This window comes from Ictidomys tridecemlineatus, chromosome 7 (assembly GCF_052094955.1).
Source record: "Ictidomys tridecemlineatus isolate mIctTri1 chromosome 7, mIctTri1.hap1, whole genome shotgun sequence".
In the NCBI taxonomy this organism is placed as follows: domain Eukaryota; kingdom Metazoa; phylum Chordata; class Mammalia; order Rodentia; family Sciuridae; genus Ictidomys; species Ictidomys tridecemlineatus.
In genome coordinates, this window is record NC_135483.1 from 121,137,353 (window position 1) to 121,147,413 (window position 10,061).

Here is a 10,061-nt window from a genome sequence, read left to right on the forward strand (position 1 = left end):
TCTATGATGCTATTGTCTCTGTGTCCTTGAGAAAATTGCTTCATATATTTTGTTTTCAGTTTACTATGAATCTTAACAAGTCATTAATATTGGGCTGTGAACACAACATGACAGTGGGGAAGAGAGACCACATGGGTGGATATGTCTCTATTCCTGATTCATGCTGCAGGTAGGACTCAGTGGGGATAACACTCATGAAGTTAAGAATAAGAGCTTCCTCCACCAAATGAATTACAGTGAGAAAATTTTTGGCCAATTGTCACTTGGGGGCTTTTAAGGAATCAATCTCTCTCTCTCTCTCTCTCTCTCTCTCTCCCACTCCTGAGTTGGGAACACATTGAAAAACAAGACAGAAGTCAAACAAAGAGAGACCAAAATAATACTGCCACTTTTGATAAAAAGTTGCATTAGAGTATATGATCTAACATATTACCAAGTGGATTTACAATACTTTCTCTACCCTCCATAATGAATTCAATCTAGCATTCAAAATTGTAGGCATGCTAGGTACAGTAGCAAATGCCTATAATCCCAGCTACTGAGGATGCTGAGGCAGGAGAATTGCAAGTTCAAGGCTAGTCTTGGCAACCTAGTGAGTTAAGATGGACTGGGAATGTAACTCAATGGGAAAGCTTCCCTGGATTCCATCCCTAGTACTGCAAAACTGAACCAAAACAAAACCATAGGCACTCTTCTTGCAGGATTGGGACAGCAGAACACAGTGCTCCCCTGCACAGCAGCCAACTCTGCAAGGAATCACAATCCACAAGTACCTTCCCTGAAACTCACATCAACGCCTCCTTACATGAAGAAGTATGGGTGTTTTAGTCAGCTTTTCCACTGCTGTGACTAAAAGACCTGACAAGAACAATTTTAGGGAGGAAAATTTTATTTAGGGCTCATGGTTTCAGAGTTCTCAGTCTATAGACAGCCAACTCCATTCCTCAGGTCTGAGGTAAAACAGAACATCATAGAGAGAAGCAGATCATATGATAATAAAGAAGCAGAGAGACTCTACTCACCAGATACAAATTATATCTGGTAAGAAGTTGGCATGCCCCCAATGACCCACCTCCTCCAGCCACCCCCTACCTGTCCACAGTTACCACTCAGTTAATCCCCACCACGGGATTAATTCACTGATTGGGTTAAGACTCTCGTAACTGAGTCATTTCTCCTCTAAACCTTCTTGCATTATCTCACACATTGGCTTTTGGGGGACACCTCACATTCAAACCATAACAATGGGAAAGAGATGAGCTGAGAAGCAAAATGGAGAGTGTGAATTGTAGTTGATGGGAAGAGAGAAAGTTCTGTGAGTGAAGTAGACAATGAGCCTACCAGCTAAGGCGCAGAGAAAAACGAGAGGAGACAGCAAAAGGACAATCTTTAGAGCCAATTTTGCTAGTTCAGATGGTCAGGTGAGAGGCTTAAGAGTCCATTTCACAGATTTAAAGGGTTAAAAATTCAAATATTAGAGTCTGAATGCTATGAAGGGGCAAATAGTGGTGGACTTAATTTTTTTTAGTGTTTGAAACTCTTAAAGGGCTATAGGACAAAGGGTGAGCTAAAAGTAAACAAATTCTTGCAGAAACTGAAGCTCATTTTAGGAGCCTCTTAGTCTCCAGAATTAAACTGAGGAGATCTCAGATTGCAGGTGCTTATAGGGACCTACCAGAAATGAACACACACACTTTATAATGGGCGATATAACACCATCTTAGTCCTCAATTTATTCCTGTAAGCAGTGTTACAAAAAATGCCTGGCCCATAATGAAAAAATCCATGCACACAAAGAAATAAGATAATATGAATGAGAATAAATGGAAACACCAGACAGTAGAAATAGGATTTTCTGGATTCCAAATATTGGTGGTATCAGACACGGCTCTTGAGAATAATTACACCTTATTTGTCCAAGGAGACAGAAAAGAGACAGTATGGAGAATTCTGGAAGTGAAAGTAAAAAAGTCATAAAGCAACACTGTCCAACTTCTAGATTATAAAAAAGCCAGTAATCCACAATGGATAGGTTTAGTAGCAGATTAGATGCAACTAAAGGAAGATGTGAAAAAATACAATAGAGGTCAGGAGAAAATATTCAAATTGAAGAATAGTGAGATTAAAGGAAGGGAATTTAGAGAAAATAGCATCAGAGAGGGCATAATGAGAAAGTAAAATATAGGTAGTTGAAATCCTAGAAGAAAAAGAGAAAACAGGGAAAGAAGTATTTGAGACAGAAAGGGAGATGGCAGGAGGGAACCAGGCAACGAGTCCCTGATCTTCTCACACCACAGGAAGGAAGCAGCAGATGACAGCAGAATTGAGAGGTAAGTGACAAAGTAAATGCTCTGTGACTTGATACTGCATAATCTGAGACCTGGAAAGACTGAAAGACAGGTTAGAGTAGGAAAAAAAACTCAGTACCCTCACCCAAACCTGTGGATGGGGGGCATTAGAGAGAGAAGGAAAAGAGGGGAGCAGATATTTTCTTAAGCTTACCCACTTAGAAATTTAAAACACAGGAGTCTCCTTAAAACAGCTCAAACCACTTAAAAAACAAATCATAAAAAGAAAGCTAAGTGAGGCTCCCAGGGCCATCCTGTGGAGCCCACAGACATCCAGTCACTCTCTTAAACTAGCATGGCATCTTCCCACACTCAGACAGCTGCAAGCTGCAAATTAAGCCAGAAGGAAACCCCCTGCAGTGGGGCTTCTTAAGAATGCCAACAAAAAGAACTTCTAGAAGGACCACAACTTCCCCAAATCTCAGAAACTCTTTCTTCCTTCAGGCTGGAGGGGACCTGGGTCAAAGGAAGTGCAGGTCTAGCTCTGAGCAGACTCTGCAACCCAGGCAAGGAGTTGGGCAAACCTCTGGGCAGATTTGCTTGACTCGGGCCACAAGAAAGCAGTTTTGGACTTGAACAAAGGAAAGCTGATTCACCAGGTCTCAAACACTGGCCCTGGAGAGAGACTATGGGAAGCTTAGAGTCAGTCCTCAGGATCATAGCACCATACCAGAGGGAAGCTGCCTGGAACTCCAGGGATATACAGACCCAGTGGGAGGTTGCCAGAGGCTGGGCAGCAGAAAGGGCTGGATACCAGCCTGAATCACAGCCTGAACCATGATTGCAACTGGCAAGCAACAGGGTATTGTTTGGATACTTGCAGGACCTTGCACCAGAGTTATTAAGCAGAGGAAATCAACACCCACTATTCATAACCTGAGGCAATGGAAACTAGAGTCCAGGTGAATCATTAGAGACTATAGCACCTCAGAGTGGAGGCAGCAGGGGGAATACTACTGCACCACAGAACACCCGGGGAAAACCCACAACCAGTGTTCCAGCTCACACAGACAGCTACCAGGATCTTCACTACCACAGAAAGAATTCAGCAGAGGGGAACAGGTACACCAGAGACCCACAGCAAACACAGGGACAACATCAGAGCCTGCATCCTGAACTTGTGCAACATTAGAATCAGCCGACCCACCACACCATATATACCCTTTGAGATATAAACAACCTTAATGTCAACTTTAATAATGTAAATAGCTCCTTAGGTTGAATGATAATTGATAACCCAATAGCCAACACTGTACCTCCAATCCTTTTGAATGTATTTCATCTAATGGTTTAAATCATTAATTGGAACCTATCTTCCTATCTTTGTTCTCCTAGCACTAGTTTGTCCCTGCTTCTCTTACATGCTACTCATCCTCTTGCACTATCCACTATTACATCAAATAACACCAACTCATCTATTCATTCTTTTTACATTGGAGTAAGTTACCATCTTATTGCTTCTCTCTCCTCTCTCACTCACAGTTTTCCCTTTCTCTTTCTTACTTTCTGTCCTTCATTTCCCCTCCCCCAATTCCATAAACTTTCTTCCTTTCTCCTTTTAGCACTCACTTAAGGTTATAGTAAGTTTACTCATTTTTTTTTACCTGTTCCAGAATTTTGTTATAGGTTTATTGAATTTGAAGAGCTGTAGAGAGCAACTGCAACAAGATTTTCTTCTTATACAGTTGAATCGTATGAGGCTTGGGTCAGAAGTGATTCCAGTAAATAGTGCTCAGTGGTATCTCTTAAAGTGGAGCTCATAAATAAGCAGGGTTTACCATTCTATAGCAGATAAAGTGGACTTCAGAGATAAAGAAGGACATTTCATACTGCTTAAGGGAATCATACATAGCAAGATGTAGCAATTGTAAATATTTATGCACCCTGAAATGAAGCATCTATGTACATCAAACAAACCCTTTTCAATGTTAAGAATCAAATAGACCACAATACAATAATACTGGGTGACTTTAATATGCCTCTCTTATCAATGGATGGATCACCCAAACAAAAATTAAGTAAAGATTCTATACAACTAAAAAAATATAGTCAATACTTTAGACCTAACAGATATCTTTAGTATTTCATCCATCAATGACTAAATTCACTTCTCAGGAGCACATGGAACATTTTCTAAAATACACTATATTTTATGGCACAAAGAAAATCTTAGCAAATATAAAAAAATCAAGATAGTACTTTGCCTTCATGAAATTACAAATCAATAATAAGATAAAATAAAAAACCACTCTAACATTTGGAGATAAAATAATGCAGTCTTGAATGAAGAATGGCTAGTAGAATAAATCAAGGGAGAAATTTAAAAAGTACTTAAATTTAAATGAGAAAAGTGATACATATCAAAATCTCTGGGACATTACAAAGATGATTCTAAGAGGAAAGTTCATAGCATTGAGCCCATACATTAAAAGAACAGAAAGATACCAAATCAATAACCTAACATTACAAGTAAAGGCCCTAGACAAAGAAGAACAAACCAACACTAAAATTAGTAGAAGACAGGAAAAAATTAGAATCAGAACCAAAATCAATGCAATTGAGATTAAAAAATTCAAAAAAATTAATGAAACAAAGAGTTGGTATTTTGAAAGAATAAACAAAATTTATAAACCCTTAGCTAAACTAACTAAAAGGAACAGAAAAATTTAAATTATCAAAATCCAAAATGTAAAGGAAATATCACCACAGACACTACTGAAATCCAAAATGTCATTGGAAACTAGTTTGAAAATTTATACTGCAATAAGTTAGAAAAACTTGAAGACATGGGCATAGCTTCTAGAGACATATGACTTATACAACTGAACCAGGAGGATGGAGAAGTTAAACATATCAATTTCTAATAATGAAATTAAAGCAGACATCAAAAGCCTACCAACAAAGAAAAGATAGGGATCTAATGGACTCTCATCCAAGTTCTATGAGAACTTTAAAGAAGAATTAACATCAATCCTCTTCAAATTATTCCATGAAATACAAAAGAAGGGAACTCTGCCAAACTCATTCTATGAAACCTGACCAAACCAAAACCAGACAAAAACATGTGAAGAAAGAAAGAAAAAAAACAAAAACATCAATATCCTTGATGAACACAGATGCAAAAATTCTTAATAAAATATTGGCAAACCACATACAAAAACATATCAAAAAGATAATGCACTATGATCAAGTGGGATTCATCCCAGGAATGGTTGGCTCAATATACAGAAATCAATAAATGTAGTCTACCACATAAATAAAGACAAGAATCAAATGATTATCTCAATAGATACAGAAAAAGCAGCTAACAACACTATTGCACACTAGAAAACTAGGAATATAAGGAATTTATCTCAGCCTTTTAAAGGCTATATATCACAAACCCAATGCCAATATTATTCTTATATGTCAAACCCAATGCTAATATTAATTTATATGTAACAAACTCAATGCCAACATTATTTTGAATGGGGAAAAACTGAAATCATTTCCTCTAAAAACAGGAAAAAGAAAAGGATGACTACTCTCACTACTACTATTTAACATAGTCCTTGAAACTCTAGCCAGAGCAATAAGGCAAGAAAAGGAAATTAAAGATATACAAATAGGAAAAGAAGACTTCACATTATCTGTTTGATCCTATACTTAGAACATCCAAAAAATTTCCACTAGCACTCATAAATGAAATTAACAAATAATAAGATACAAAATCAACACCCATAAATCAATTGCATTCCTATATTCCAATGATGAATCTGCTGAAAATGAAATTAGGGAAACCAACCCATTCACAACAGCCAGAAAAAAAAATGGAAATAAATCTAACAAAAAAGCAAAGGACCTCTATAGTGAAATCTATAAAACATTAAGGGAAGAAATTGAAGAAGGACTTAGACAATTGAAAAAAAAACTCCCATATTCTTAGATAGGCAGAATTAATATTGTAAAAATGACCATACTGCCAAAAGTGCTATAAAGATTCAATGCAATTCCCACAAAAACAAAGAAAAAATTAAAATGACATTCTTCACAGAAATAGAAAAATGCAGTCATGAAATTTATTTGAAAAAATAAGAGACCCAGAATAGCCAAAGCAATCCTTAACAAGAAAAGTGAAGCAGGAGGCATCACAATACCAGATGTTCAATTACACAGCAGAAGTATAGTAACAAAAACAGCATGATACTGGCACCAAAATACGCATGAAGATCAATGGAACACAATAGAAGACACAGAAATCAACCCACAAAAATAGTTACCTCATACTAGAGAAAGGTGCCAGAAACATATTTTTGAAGAAGAGATAGCCTTTTCAACAAATGATGCTGGGAAGACTGAAAATATGTATATAGCAGAATAAAATTTAATCCCTATCTCTCACTCTGCACAAAAGTAAAAGAAATTAAAGGGATATCAATAGGAAAAGAAGTAGATCAATGATAGAGGAATCAGAACAAAACTCTTGTACCGGCTAGAAGAAAATGTAGGCCCAACACTCCAACATGCCAACGCAGGAACTGACATTCTTAATAAGACTCCTGAAGTACAAGAAGTAAAATTAAAAATCAATCAATGAGATGACATCAAATTAAAACACTTCCCTATAGCAAAGGAAATAATCAAGAACATGAAGAGAGAACATAGAAAATGGGAAAAAAATCTTTGCTACCTGCACCTTAGGACATTAATATCCAGGATATACAAAGAGCTCAAAAAACTTAATGCCTAAAAGCAAATAACCCAGGCAATAAATGGGCAAAGGAACTTGCCGCAGTCTGGCTGGGCACAAAAATCACGAGCCACTCAAGCAGAAATAAACTTTATTTCTAAAACTCCTGCAAATGCCACGCACACGGCCTTCTCCCGGGACACACTACTCCAACAGGCAATCCCTCCTCTGGAAATCCCTCCTACCGCATTTCCCCAACCAATAGGAACTCTCCGGGAGTCCCTAGAGAGCTCCAAAATAGCAGGCCAAGGGGACAGCAGACTTCTAATCTCCAATTGAATGCTCATCTTAACATAATCATTATCATCTCAATGGCTTGCTGGCGTCACCTTTCAACCCAAAATGCCATGTGTCATTCCTACTTGGCTATGGCTCTCAGCAAGAACTAAACAGACATTTCTCAAATGAAGAAATATAAATGGTCAACAGATACGTGAAAAAATGTTTAACACTTCTAGCAATGAGAAAAATGCAAATTAAAACTACATTGAGATTTCACCTCACTGCAGTCAGAATGGCAATTATCAAGAATACATATAACAAAATAAATGTTGGTGAGAATGTTTAGAAAAGGGTACATTGTTGGTGAAACTGCAGATTGGTGCAACCACTCTTGAAAGCAATATGGAGATTTCTCTAAAAAAATAAAAATGGAACCACCATATGACCCAGCTATTGCACTCTTCAGTATAAATCCAAAGAAATTAAAATCAGCATATGGTAGTGATGCAGTCACACTGATGTTGAAAACAATGCAATTCACCATAGCTAAGCTATGGAACCAACATAGGTAGCCTTCAACAGATGAATGGATAAAGAAAATGTGGTATATATACACAATGAAATATTACTCAGCCATAAAGAAGAATAACTTTATGGCATTTGCTGGTAAATGGATAGAACTGGGGATTATCATGCTAAATAAAATAAGCTAGTCCCAAAAATCAAAGGTCAAATGTTTTCTCTGATATGTGAAAATAAGAAGAGGTGGGATAAAAAAAAAAAAAAAAGGATTAGAAGTATGATCAGAAAGTAAACAAAAGGGAATGAAAATGTGGAAGGAGGGATGGGATAAGGAGTCAGTAGAATGAATCTGACCTTAATTTTCAATGTACATATATGAATATACCATAGTGAAGCTCACCATCATGTACATCTACAATACACTAATTTAAAACAAGACTATAAGCAAGTATAAGAAAGATCAACAGAGTAGAGGGAAGGGATCAGTGGGTGGGAGTAAGGGAAAGGAAGGGGGAAATACTGGGGACTAAATTAGAATAAATTATATTCTATGCTTTTATAATTATGTCATAGTATATTTTATTGTCAAATATAACTAAAAATAACCAATAAAAACAAATATAAAGAAAAAAATAAAAGTATTTGAAAAGAGAATGGCTAAGAACTTTCAAAATCTAATGGAAGAAATCAAAATGCATCAATTAGCCCTGAAAACATTATGTAGCATAAGTTAAAAAAAAATGAAGCATATGTCAATACATAGTTGCAAAATTATTGAATAAGAGAGGCAAATAAAAAATATGGTAAGGCTTGTTTTGGTGATAAAAAGATAAAGTAAATGTAAAGGAGCCACTAAGGGTTAACAACTGAACTTAACAGAAACCATGTCAGCCAGGATGAAGGCTGCCCTTAAAATGTTGAAAGAAACTAGCTGCTAACCATAAGCAATATTTGGTGAGGAAAATGCTTTTAAAAAAAGACAAGATCATAAAAACAGTTTTAAAGAGTCACAGAAACAACTCCCAATTAAATTTTGTTTTTACTAATAGTATCACAATGAAAGGCATATTTATGGTACTTCTTTAAAATGAAGAAAAATCACACCAACTGGAAGCTCAGATGTAATTCTATGAGGAATAAAATTGATAATTATAATATTCAATAAATTAACCCAGTCTGTGTAAAGCAAAAATGAAGTCTATAACATGTAAGTCAGGAGAATTAAATAAAGTCTTTTAAGATTTGTACATTATTTATAAAAAGGGTCCCAATGAAGTTAGTCTTTTATAAGCTCCAGGATAAGTACTAAAAAAAAGAGTTAAGTAGCATATAACTTTCAAGCTAATGTGAGGAGGCAGCAAAGTAAGAAAACAGAGAGAGAGGAGGAGGGGGAAGGGGAGGGGGAGGGGGAGGGGGAAAGGAGGGGGAAGGGGGAAGGGGGAGGAGGAGTCCTGAAAAAGCAAATCAAACCAAAAATAGAGCATGTGGGACAACTAGTAAGAAAAAGTACGCTATGTGTTTAATGTTTAAACTTTATGTAGAAAGATAAATCCGCAGCTAAACCAATACTAAAAAGACAGAACTGAGAGGAATAACTCTACCTGATTTCCAGAGTTTTAAGACACAGATAGCAAGACTATTGTGGTATTTGCAAAGAGACACTTCAATTAATAGAATAGATCAGAGAACCCGGATGTACCACCATACAAGCACATCCAACAGATTTGCAATAAAGATTCAAAGGAAATACAATGGATTAAGAAAAACATTGTCAACAAATGGTGCTGAACCCATTGGAAATCCATTGTGGTCCTTCCCTATCATGGCAAAAAGTAAACAAAATAATTTTTTTAAAAAACCTAAATCTCATGCAAAATAAACTGAAAATGGGCCATGGATCATAGAATAAAATGTAAAGTTATGAATCTTAATGAAGATAACAAGACAAAATCTTCAGGACATAGGGCTTGGTAAATAGTTCTCAGACATGACAACAAATGTAAGAACCAGAAAATAAAAAAAATTTACCAATAAACATCATAAACAAAAAGATACTTCTGCTATATAAAAGACCACTAAAGAGGATTAAAAAACAAACTGCAAGAAAATATATGAAATTCACATATCTTACAAATAATTTCTATCTAGCATGTAAAAGAATTGTTAAAACTTAACAGTAAACCAGAAACAATCCAATTAAAAAATGGAAAAAAAGACTCATGTTTACTGCAGCACAATTC